Below are 12,554 nucleotides of genomic sequence, written 5' to 3'. Positions count from 1 at the left end.
CCACCAGAAAAAGTACGCAAGTTAACAACACCACCTACCTCCAGAATTGGATGGATTAAAAAGATGATGGCCACCCCTTCTTCATCACAAGAGAAAAAGAAAGTGAAGACGGAAGTGAAGACAGAAGTGAAACAAGAGCCGATATCCCCCGCTCAGACATCCTCCTTTTCAACACCTATTGCCGGTCGCACACGCAAAGCATTGCAATCCAAGAAAGTACCCCAAGAGAAAAAGAGTAGCATCCTCCAAGAGTGGGTGCCTTATTAACACACCAACCAACCAACACAAAAAAGAAAAAAATGGAAAAAGTCTTAGCCAACATTTACTACGATCCCTCGCATCCTGCAGGTTACGCAGGAGTTCAAAAATTGTATCGTGCTGCCAAAACTCGACTGAAAAGTCTCCGTTTACCTCAGATGCAACGATGGTTACAAGAACAAGCTACCTACACTTTACACAAACCCATTCGACGCAAGTTTGCCAGAAGTCGCACCCGAGTGGAAGGCATCGATCATCAATGGCAAGCCGATTAAGCCGATGTCTCTCATTTGGCCAGCTAAAATCGTGGCTACAAATATTTGTTTTGTGTCATCGACGCCTTTTCCAAATTTGCCTGGGTCGTGCCCTTGACTTCCAAATCGATCAGCGAGTTAGTGCGAGCCCTGCAACGGGTGTTGAAACAAAGCGGTCGTCACCCTCTTCGATGGCAAACGGACAAAGGCACCGAATTTCTAAACCAAGCTTTCCAAAAAGAATTAAAGAAACGTGACATTCATTTTTTTACCACCGAGAATCCCGAAACCAAAGCGAGCATCGTGGAACGTTTTCAACGGACTTTGAAAGAACGCATGTGGAAATATTTTACGCATCACCACACTCTGAAGTACATCGACATCTTACCGCACCTGGTGCAAGCGTACAACCAATCTTACCATCGACGTGCCCCGCAAGACGTGACTCCCGACAACGAAGTGCTGGTGTTTGAGCGCCTGTTTGGTACGTCCCCGACGAGGGCTGTCCCCAAGAAAAGTGGTGAGTTGGCCGTAGGAGATTGGGTGCGCATTGGCAAAACCAAACGCACTTTCGACAAAGGTTACTTACCTAACTGGACGACCGAATTGTTTCGTGTCACTGGACGAATGCATGGCCGTCATCCTACCGTCTATAAATTGGAAGACATGAACGGAGAAGTGCTCAAAGGAACGTTTTATTTGTCCGAGTTACAACGTGTCACCAAAAAAGAAGACGTGTACGACATCGAAAGCATTCTTGAACGCAGAACCCGTAAAGTGGGTAAACGACGTGTCAAAGAAGTCAAAGTACGTTGGAAAGGATATCCACCCAGTTTTGATTCTTGGATCGACGCTTCGCAAGTCATCGACTATAAAAAGAAGTGACCATCATGCCCTTTCACACAGATGCAGCTACGTCGACCACTCCTCCTTCACCTAGTTCTTCTGTGCAAGATTTACAAAAACAAACTTTGTGGGTGTGGTGCGGAGAACGTGTGCCTAAAACGCAAATCGTCTTTTTCTGCCAAATCTTCGTGGTGTATTGTGTTATCGGGGCAGCCATTGCCAATTTGAGTTTGCAACAAGGAGACAAACAATTGTGGACCATTTTATTGAGCAGTTGCATCGGTTACCTGCTTCCCAATCCCTCCCTGAAATTCTCTTCGAACGGGAACCACGGGAACCTTGTGTCCAGTGCCAGTGCCAGTCACCACTCCAACAACAACAACCACAATCAGAACCCCATTTTGGGCGGAGACACGCCTCTGACGTCCAGTAAGCCCTCGGACACCCACAGAACTCTGGAATTATGAGTCACCAAAACCAATTTTACTTAACCTTACCCAGTGACAGTTCCATGGAGGTGTTTCCCCACAACACGTTGTGCTGTTACACAGCCAAATTACCTCAGGCCATCCCTTTAGATCACGAAGCCCATTGGGATGTGGCTTTAGTGGAAATCATTCACCCAACCCAAGTCCTCAATGTCCTTCCCAATCAAAATTTTTTTGATGTGGAAGTTTATGACGAGCAAATGCAACAGTACTTGGATACCCATGGCAAATATGACAAGAAAACCCGTTCACAAAACCAAAAGTACACCACCTATCACTTGTTCATTCCCCCAGGCTATTATTTTAGCGGTCAACATTTGGTCAGCACCATTACCTCCAGGTTTAATGTCGTGTTTCTGAAAGCTTTGGAGAGTGTCAAAAAAAGTGTCACCCTGGAATACCACAAAACAGCTCGTCGCTTCTTGATGAAATTTGACGGGAGTAAAATCCTGTCCATTTTATTTTGTTCTGAATTGTTTGACATGTTGGGCGGAGACATGGACATGAGAATGGCCATGATCAAGAAAAACGAATTACCCATCGTTTACGACAACGAGTCTTTTAGCAAGTTATTTCGTGCCCCGGTAGAAATGAACCAAGGACTGAATTTGATGTTTGTGTACTCCGATGTGGTGGAGTACAACGTGGTGGGACACACCTCTGTACCGTTACTGCGTGTCATTCCTTTCAAAGTGGATTCTGCCACGAACGCTGACGAGGAAGGTGGAAACACTTACCACGTTCACCGCGAATTTGTCCATCCTCACTATTTGCCTGTCAGTAAGTCTTATTTGGACACGGTCAACATTGCTATAAAAGGAGATTTGGGACAAAATATTCCATTCACCAAAGGAAAGGTCACGGTGAAACTCCATTTTCGAAAACGGTTTTCTCACGACTCGTAGGTCATGTATCCAGTGTACAGAGGGGTTGCACGACAGCGAGGACACGGTTTAGGAGATATGTTAAAATCGGCTTTTCGTTCGGTGGCCCCAGTGTTGAAACCGATGGTGACACGCGGATTGCACGCCTTGAAAGATGCGGCACTGACGCAAGGCAAAGAATTTCTCCAAAATGTCATCATCGACAAACAAAACCCTAAAGAAGCCTTCTTGAGGGCAGGCAAAAATGTCTTGCTGCAAACGGGCAAAGACCTTTTGGGCCGACGAGACACACCTATAAATGCCCTGCACGCTACCGAATCAGGCATTCAGCAAGGACAAGGCAGAAAGAGACGACGAAGAAAATACCCTTTCACCAGACTTCAAGCGAGAAAGGCCAAGAAAAGAAGAACCGTTCGAGACTTAGACGTTTTCGATTATTGAGAAAGAGAAAAAAAATGATGCACCGAGAGTCTTGCGCTTGTTCCAAGTCGGAACTGGATCTGTTTCCATGCCACCCACGATGATGACCATGCAAGAATCCCAGTGGGTAGAATTTCATCCCATCTCCTCTTTGACGGATTCCGCTCCCATCGAGTTTGAAATCAAAGGACAGCCCGAAGATTACATCGATCTGAATAGCAGTTACTTGTACCTGAAAGTCAAAGTTGTAGATAAGAATGGAGGTGATATAGACGATGAAGCAGTAGCTCCCGTCAACAATTTCATGCATTCCTTGTTCAGTGGAGTGGACTTGTACTTGAATAACAAACTAGTCAGTAGCAGCATGGATACTTATCCTTATCGAGCATACCTGGAAAATCTCTTGACGTACGGAATAGACGCCAAGGACATTCATCTGAATGCCTGTGTGGTATGGGAAGCTGACGATGCTAACGAGTTTGAAACATTCGAAACTGATACAAAGAAAGACCACAATGAGGGATTTGTAGAAGGAAGAAAGAAAATTGATGAAAGTCATAGTTCAGAACTGATGGATCGTTTGCATTTGGACATGTGGTTGCAAGAAAAGTATTTGCTGAACGGGGTGGATGTCCGCCTGAGACTGAATCGTAGCAGTACCGCTTTCCATTTATTGGCATTAACTGACGATAATTACAAAACCAAAATCCAAGAAGCCAGACTCTACGTACGCCGTGTGGACGTGTTACCTAAAGTGGGTAACGACATCAGTCAGAAGTTGAGCAGAACGACCGCCAAGTATCCGATCCGACGCGTGGAAGTGAAAACCTTCACCATTCCTAGGGGACAGCGATCCATGATCGAAGATCATCTGTTCCAAGGACAGTCACCCAAACGTTTTATCGTTGGTATCGTCGAGAATACAGCCTTCAACGGAGCTATCGCTAAAAATCCTTTCAACTTTCATCACTTCAACGTGTCCAAGATTGAAGTCAGTCGCGATGGCAAGACCTTGTGTACCCGACCTTTCGAACCTAACTTTGCCCAGAACAATTACTTGAGATCGTACTTGTCCCTGTACGAAGCCACGGGACAGTTAGGAACCAACACCAGTCACGGCATTACGTACGAGGATTACGCAGGAGGTTATGCTTTGTGGGCTTTCGATTTCACTCCAGACCAAGGCAGCGACGAGGGACATTTCCACCCTATAAAATCCGGCCAGATTCGTGTGGAACTTCAGTTTGCAAATCCTCTGCCAGAGACAGTGAACGTCATCCTGTATGCCGAATTCGATAATACCATAGAAATCAACAGTTTTAGAGAAGTTATTCTAGGTTACTAGAAACCATGGAAGACTGTTATCCCTCTTTACCTAGTGGAGAAACTTTGGACATGGAATGTGAGGAGACCGTGGAAGGAGAATCCCTAGACAAAGACGAAGAAGTTGTCATGATGAAATCGAGATGGCCAGAACAAGAAGCCCATTTAGTCTCCTGTTTTGCCAAACACTTGGTGGAAAAAATGATGGAATTGATCAAGAAAGAGTGTTATGGATGTCAAAACGATCATCCCAGTCAAATTCAACACGATAAATGCCTGATGTTGAGTCAAGAAAAAAAATTGGACGAGTATCTGGACGAAGCTTGGAGTCTCATCTCGGACGAAGACGTGTTGCACCAGTGGTATAAAGACTTGCGTGAACATTCTTGTCCACCATTAACCACTCAAGAGATCCATCGTATCGAAGCTCTCCTGAATCAGAGTGAGGAGACGAAACGAAGAAACGGTTATTCGTCAGACATTTTCAAGCAAAAAGTCAGGATCGAATTGATGACTTATTATTACCTGTGAAGAAGAAGAAAAAACCACACAAAACATGGATACCTGGGAACTTTATTACCTTTTGAACCACAGTTCGTATACGGCTTCTTGGAATCCTGTCGTCTGTGCTAAAGATGAACTCCCTCATCGCAAACCTAAAGACCATCAAGCTTACGTGATCAACACGGACGACAGTCATCTCCCAGGAACCCACTGGGTAGCCGTTTACTTTCCTCAAGAAGGATGTGTGGAATATTTCGATTCGTACGGATTGCCTCCTTTGGAAGACGATATCATTGACTTTATGAGAAGAAATGCTCAGACCACCCGATTCAATAATGTGAAATTACAAGGGACAGATTCCTTGGTGTGTGGACAGTACTGTGTGTATTTTCTGCATCATCGCAGCCTGGGCTATTCCTTAGAACATTTAGTGACTCATTTTGATCCTCGTCATTCTTCTAGAAACGATGTGAAAGTAGATCGATGGTTTTGTGACCATTATGCTTATCTTTTGTCTCAAGCTAGGAAACGTAGTGTCCATCAATGGCCTAATGACTTCCAACAGTGGAAATCACAATTTCATTCACAACGTTGTCAGCCCTGTTTAAAGTAGAGTGTGAATTGAAATAAAATGTTTGTCATTAGAAAAAAAAGTTTGATGTCATAATGTTGGATTATTGTTAAAAATGTTAGAGTTGTTGATGTTTAGTGTTAAGTGATTTTTGAATAAAAAATGTTGTGTTTTAAATAAAATGCCATTGTCTTTCGTTTGGCTATAAGAATGTTTGATTGATGCTCTTTCATTTCTTGCTATCCCTCTCATGTCACTCATTCAACGTTGCGGCTCGAAAACCGTAGAGGGATGTTTTCCTTCACGTCCGCGCTTTGACTTTAAGAACCGGGGAAGTTTCCAGTCTAACCATCCATTGTCGACTCATCCTCCTACGAAGATGTGCTCCAAACTAGCTAAGCTAAACGAAGCCTACGTGAATTTGCATAGGGTCAGACACAGTCTGATACCGAAACCAGAAGAGATAGAGAATGTGAGAATGCTAAAAGTCGCTGAAGACCTGATAGAAGAGCTCTTCAGAGAAGAAGTGAACAGGGAGAAAGAAGAATGGACAGAGAAGTACAGACTTCAGAGACAGCAGCAGCAACAGCAACAACAACAACAACAACAACAACAGCAGCAGCAGCAGCAGCAGCAACCTGAAGCTGACAGAGGCTTTGTCGATTGTCGTATCGACACCGAAGAGTTCTTCTTCTCTTTCCGAAGAAGCAGACCTATCGCCAGAAAGTCTATCCTCAGAGGACATCGCATTCTTAGAAACTAAAAGATTGCCATAGCAAACAAAAAAAAAAAAAAACAAAAAAAAACAGCCCTCTTCAGGGCTACCCCAATACTCTAGAAAAGAAATAACGATCCATTTGCCAATGTGTGTAGGTGGAGTAGTGTGAATATAAACACTAACTCTTTTTTTAAATAGTGTGAGTGTATGTGTTTGTGTGTTTGTGTGTTTGTGTTTGTAACCGCTCACGTACGTTGGTGTGGATAGTAGATTAAGATGATTTTTTTTGGTGTTTGAGGTGTGGGGAGAGTAGATATGGGGGTTGAATTGGACTGCTTTGCGTATGTGGATAGTATATTGAAGTGATTAATGAAAAATTTTTTTTAGAATAGTGATGGGTAGTATAAAAAAAGTGAGTGAGTGTTTCTTTTAGGACTGCGTGTTGTTTTTTTTTGGTCATGATCTAGGTAAGATCAATTTTATGTTTTTAGGGGATGTTTTCCTTCACGTCCGCGCTTTCACTATAAATTGAAACTCGCTGGAGAGTCTAGCTACCCCGTTCATTCGTTGACAAAACAATGAATACCAGAATTGTGAAACTGCTAGAACTCCAGATGCACCTGGAATATGCCAGGCGCATACTAAATGAACTGGCCGCGGAGGCCATTGTCGAAGAAGCAAGAATGAAAGAGGAGGAGGAGGAGGAAAGAAGAAGAAAAGAAGAGGAGGAGAGAAGAAACAAAGAAGAGGAGAGAGGAAATTTCAGAATCCCAGAGACAGAAAATTGGGATTCTGAAGCCACATATCCCGCCTCTGCACTCCCAAGACGAAAGGTGAAAGGAGACTGGGGAAGAAGATGCGTGTGTGGCGCCAGGCCAGGAAGGTGCCATCATTAGATAGGTGCATCTGGAGTTCAAAAAAAAAAAAACCAACAGCCCTTTTCAGGGCTACCCAATACTCTAGAAAAGAAATAACAATCAATTTACCAATGTGTGAAGGTAGAGTAGTGTGAATATAAACACTGACTCTTTTTTAATAGTGTGAGGGTATGTGTTTGTGTGTTCGTGTTTGTAAGCGCTCAGGTATGTTTGTGTGAATAGTAGATTATGGGTTGGTTCATTGTTTCTTAGCGTATGTCGAGAATATAGTTAGGGTTCTGTAAAAGCTCAAGTAGGATTGTGTGGATAGTAGATTATGGATTTGGTTTTAATGATTTGCGTGTGTAAATAGTAGATTTGGGGATTGTTCATTGATGGTTCACGTATGTGGATAGTAGATCATATGAAATGAGAAAAGTAGGGGATGTTTTCCTTCACGTCCGCGCGTTGTTTGGTCATGATCTAGGTAAGATCAATTTTATGTTTTAGGGGGATGTTTTCCTTCACGTCCGCGCTTTTCGTATAAGAACCCACAGTATTCGTCGTTCAAACCATTCTACAAAGAAGATGGCTTCGAACCACCATGACAAAATGCAAAAATTACAAGACGTTTTGGACAATTTAGGAATAATGGAGCAGATGTTAGTGAGACTCAATGAAGACCACTATTCCTATAGTCCCCATCGAGTAAAGATGGAGATTAATAACTTAAGAAAAGTAAAGGACATAATAAGTAGTGTCATGAAAGAGATAAAGGAGGAGAAGGAGGATGAAGAGGAAGGGATAAGGATAAGAGAATGGAACGAAAAAATTGAAAAAGAAGAAGAAAATGAGAAGAGGAAGAAAGAAGAGGAGGAAGAGAAGAAGAAAGAAGAGGAGGAGGAAAAAAAAGAAAGAAAAGAAGAGAAAGAGTGTAGGAGAGAAAATAAGAAGTTGGTGGAGAAAAAAAAGAAATTAGAAACAGAAGAAGAAAAATCAAAGGCCCTTTTCAGGGCCACGCATATTTCTCGAAAAGAGAATGACATTCCATTGCCTACCCTTTTTTTTAAAAAAAAATTTAAAAAAAAAAAAAAAATCCCATGTTCAATTCCCCCTTGTCCCTAGATAGACCCACACTTTATTTCCCCCCCCCATGTTCAATTCCCCTTGTCGCTAGAGTGGCCCACGATTTTTTTTCTCCATGTTAAATTCCCCTTGTCGCTATATTTGCCCACGATTTTTCTCCATGTTAAATTTCCATTGTCGCTATATTTGCCCAGGGGGGGGTGGTCTGTAATGCTAATTCCCATTGTCGCTCTAGTGCCCCTATATACTGTTTACATTAATTAAACAATTATGAGAGAAATCATTAGAGTTTTATAACCCTTATAAAAGACCTCTTCCCCGAATTTAAGAACTATACGAGAATTTCCACCGATGGGTGAAAGGAAGAGGAAAATGCTGCTGCAGCCATCATTAGAGGAAACCACACTACAAAAGTTCGCTTGCCAGATATTGCATCAATATTTTCAGCCGTAATCAAAGCAATAACCTGACCTTGAAATATATCTAAAGCAAACATATTTTAAACTTTATCATCTTCACCTAATCACTGTCAGAACTTCAGTGACTACACAGTGACTTCAGTGGACACATGGACGCCCGAGCATAGAGGCAAGAGGGTCGATCTGTGGGCGGGCACTTTTTTGGTGGGTGCAGTTCAAAATATGTTATAGATAATTTATAATAATTCGCAGAAATATGTTCAAATTTGATATGGTAAAGTTTAGACTTTATGAATACGTTTTGACTGGGTACGTTTTGGTCAAAGTACATTTTGTCATTGAAAGATTTGACTGTAACTCGTTCCCTTGGTTAGAAGTTGATTTTCTCCCTTCGGGTGCAGTAAATACATTCCTTTCCCTGTGTTTGTCAAGGAATGTGTCTATTCGCTGTCTATACCTCTTACCAAAAGTAAATTTAGTACATCACCGCAGGTCGGTCTTTCTTATATTCTTAAGCCTGATATGTGAGCAGCAAACTGCTGAAAAAGGACACCACCCAAAACACCGGAAACCAAAGAAGGAAAGTGCTACCACAGAACTGAACAAAGAGGAAATATACAATGAACCTTTTCTCACTGGAAGATAATCGATGGGAGAGAAAAAATCCAGAAGTTAACATAGAAGCGTCCCAAATTTGATTACATATACTAGCCAGTGATAGAACAAAACTAAATTCAAACTTTAACGAACCTTGAGACAGCGAGAGAGAGAGAGAGAGAGAGAGAGAGAGAGAGAGAGAGAGAGAGAGAGAGAGAGAGAGAGAAGGGGGGGGAGGGGGGCTTGCACCAAAAACAAGATTAAACGTCATAAGTATATACCATCTCGAACAACTTGATCTGTACAAGCCAACAAAAAGTATTATAAAATGATAACATATAATAAATGGGACCAAGTAAAACAAATAGTGCAAGTTTAAAACGACCCAAATGCAAACGTCACTGACGATTCTAAACTCACGGAAATACAGAGGAACGGCAAGGTAAACCGCTCAATAGGAAATACCTATGGTAGCAGGGTACAAACCCAGAAACGAAAACCACTGGAAAATCTAAAAATTAAAGAAATATCAGAAATAGAAAAATCTCATTAAAATTTTGTTTCCAAAATTTAGAAAGTAAAAGCCTTTGGTATTTAGAATGTTAGGAGGTTGTTGTTGTTGTTGTTGTGGGGTTTAACGCCATATTTCAGCACACGATAGGCTATGCATGGCGGCCAGTATTAATGGTGGAGGAAGAACCCGGGAAAACCCCGGGAAGAACCACCGATCCACGAGAAGCTACTGGTGAGCTTTCTCACATACCCACGTTAACCGAATCCTAGACTCGAACCCACGCAGACAGAGGTGAGAAGGCAGTGATCCGTAACAGAGAGAGCTTTAGACCACTCGGCCACTCGGGGACCCAATGTTAGGAGGAGTCGCATGTAAAGTTCTAACCTGCTCCAAATGCTGCGACGGACATGGAGGTGATTACAGATAACATTGAACCTGAGAGATACATCATGGCAAGCTGCTGTGGACAAAATAGCATTTCCAAATATGACGATACTAATTTTCTAATATTTGAAGAGCCTAATTCCTGAAATAAAATATGCAGGGTTTATACTGTTAGGAAATCTCTCCTTTAAAGTGTGATATCGATTTTTATTTAATATTAGAAATCACTGTCTAATATTGGATAATTAATTTTTAATGTTATTGATGAGTACTAATATTAGAAAACGGGACAGTCATTTTTATGCCATTAGACATTGTCTTTTTATAATCAGAGAATCATTGTCTAATTTTCGAAAAACATTTCTTGATGAATGTATTAGCAAACAATAAATATTTTCTAATAATTGAAATCCATATTTTAATACGAAACCCAAAGTGAATCTCAACAGAAAATGGTTTTCTATTTAGAATTACTTTTTTTTTCAATATAAAAATTGAATTCCTGATATTTGAAAAGGCCCATTTTTGTTCACATCGGCATGACATAGAGAATGACTTGAAGTTTTGAGTTCTCACAGTGCTTTTCAGATCATACTATGGATTACTGTCCATGATTTAAACTGTTTTCGTGATTGTCAGTGACACCATGGATTACTGTCCATGATTTAACTGTTTTCGTGATTGTAAGTCACACTATGGACTACTGCCCATGATGTAACTGTTATCGTGATTGTCAGTCACACTATCGATTACTGTCCATGATTTAACTGTTTTTGTGATTGTCAGTCACTCTATGGATTATTCGTCAATGATGTAACTGTTATCGTGATAATCAGTCACATCATAGATTAATTGTCGATGGCATAACTGTCTCGTTATTGTCAGTCACACTATGGATTACTGGTCGATGATGTAACTGTTATCGTGATAATCAGTCACATCATATATTACTTGTCGATGGTATAACTGTCTCGTGATTGTCAGTCACACTATGGACTACTCGTCGATGATATAACTGTCTCGTGATTGTCGTTCACAACATTGATTACTTGTTGATGTTGTAACAGTCTTGTGATTGTCAGTCATATTATGGATTACATGTCGATGATGTGACTGTCTCGTGATTGATATTCAGGACAATCATAGGATTAAAATATTTTACAAGAAAATCCACGAAAACCAGATTGTGAATAAGGGTGCAATAATGGCAAGAATAATATATGTTCACAATCTAACTTTGTAGACTAGGAGAAGACCAAGAAAGTTGAATAATCAGAAAACGAACGCAGCTACCAGCATGAATATTTTTTGCTCAGTAGCATCGTATGCATTTGTCGTTTTCTTGACAGAAATGTCGGAATTTGATGAGTGTACTTACCTTTGAAACTGATGTCTTTTGGAGGACGAAGTTCTGTTTTCAAATTATAATCTGGCAATTTGTATTACACAAATTATATTAATATCCAGGAATATTTTCGTTGCACTTAATAAAGGACTGAAGATGGGAATCAACGTCTAACTTGGCTAACTGAACTAACAATCATCAAACTACGCTATATTCGACCTCTTCAGAGAAGGAATGCAACTGCGGCAATAGTATGCATTTAGCGACACTATCTCGTGACGCAACTGTTAACTGCCAGCCATGCGCACAGATCGATCCAATACAGGTAGTGTCACCGTTCTCGAGTATTCTTCTCGCGTTTCACTGGCTAAAAACAATCGAGTATTCTTCTCGCGTTTCACTGGCTAAAAACAATCTGTTGACATTTTAATTGCTAGAGAACAGTGCATTTGAACAAAATGTCGATGGCAGTCTTTTGTTCCTTGTGACGTTTAGAGGAAATGGACAGTTATCCTTTCTAGCATTATTAATGAAAAGCAACGTCTCCACCCTGGAATTAAGTTCTTTTTCTTCCAAAAAGCAGTTAAACATTTACGAAGCTTATCATATGTGGACACTTAAAGCTTTTATATAACATACCATTTGCTTGATTTTTCTGTCTATTCTTTGCTATATTAGACTCCGTTATCACACACACACACACACACACACACACACACACACACACACACACACACACACACATGCTCGCAGTTTCTCTCGCTCTTAAGAGCGTTCCGGTGGGTGGCCTAAGTGGTAAGAGCGTCCGCCTCGGATGCGGGAGGTCGTGGAGTCTAACCCTGACGGAGTTAAACCAAAGACTTATAAAAAATAGTAATAGCAGCTGCCTCGCTTGGTGCTCAGCATTAAGAGGTTATTGTTAGGATTGGTTGGCCTGGTGTCAGGATAATGTGAGTGGATGGGGGGGGGACATAATGCTACATGTATGCAGCATGATGTCCCTGTGCTAGACATCACTAAACTGCCACACTGCAGACATCGCAGCGACTAAACTGGATAATTGTTAAACCTACGTTAAAAATCTAA

At 41.4% G+C, this 12,554-nt stretch overlaps 1 protein-coding gene across 1 annotated transcript in view; it reads right to left on the bottom strand.

The window, feature by feature from the left end:
- Nucleotides 1-11,742, bottom strand: part of LOC149797370 (uncharacterized) — a 69,761-nt gene extending 58,019 nt beyond the window's left edge. The window contains exon 1 of the mRNA XM_089960403.1: nucleotides 11,502-11,742. The gene's annotated coding sequence lies outside the window, so the exon portion shown is untranslated. The remainder of the gene's footprint in view (nucleotides 1-11,501) is intronic.
- Nucleotides 11,743-12,554: the final 812 nt, after the last annotated feature.

This window comes from Sinohyriopsis cumingii, chromosome 6, assembly GCF_028554795.1.
Source record: "Sinohyriopsis cumingii isolate HCF-2022 chromosome 6, ASM2855479v2, whole genome shotgun sequence".
Taxonomy (NCBI): Eukaryota; Metazoa; Mollusca; class Bivalvia; order Unionida; family Unionidae; genus Sinohyriopsis; species Sinohyriopsis cumingii.
The sequence above is the reverse complement of the archived record's forward strand: the minus strand, read 5'-3'. Positions and strand labels throughout refer to the sequence as shown.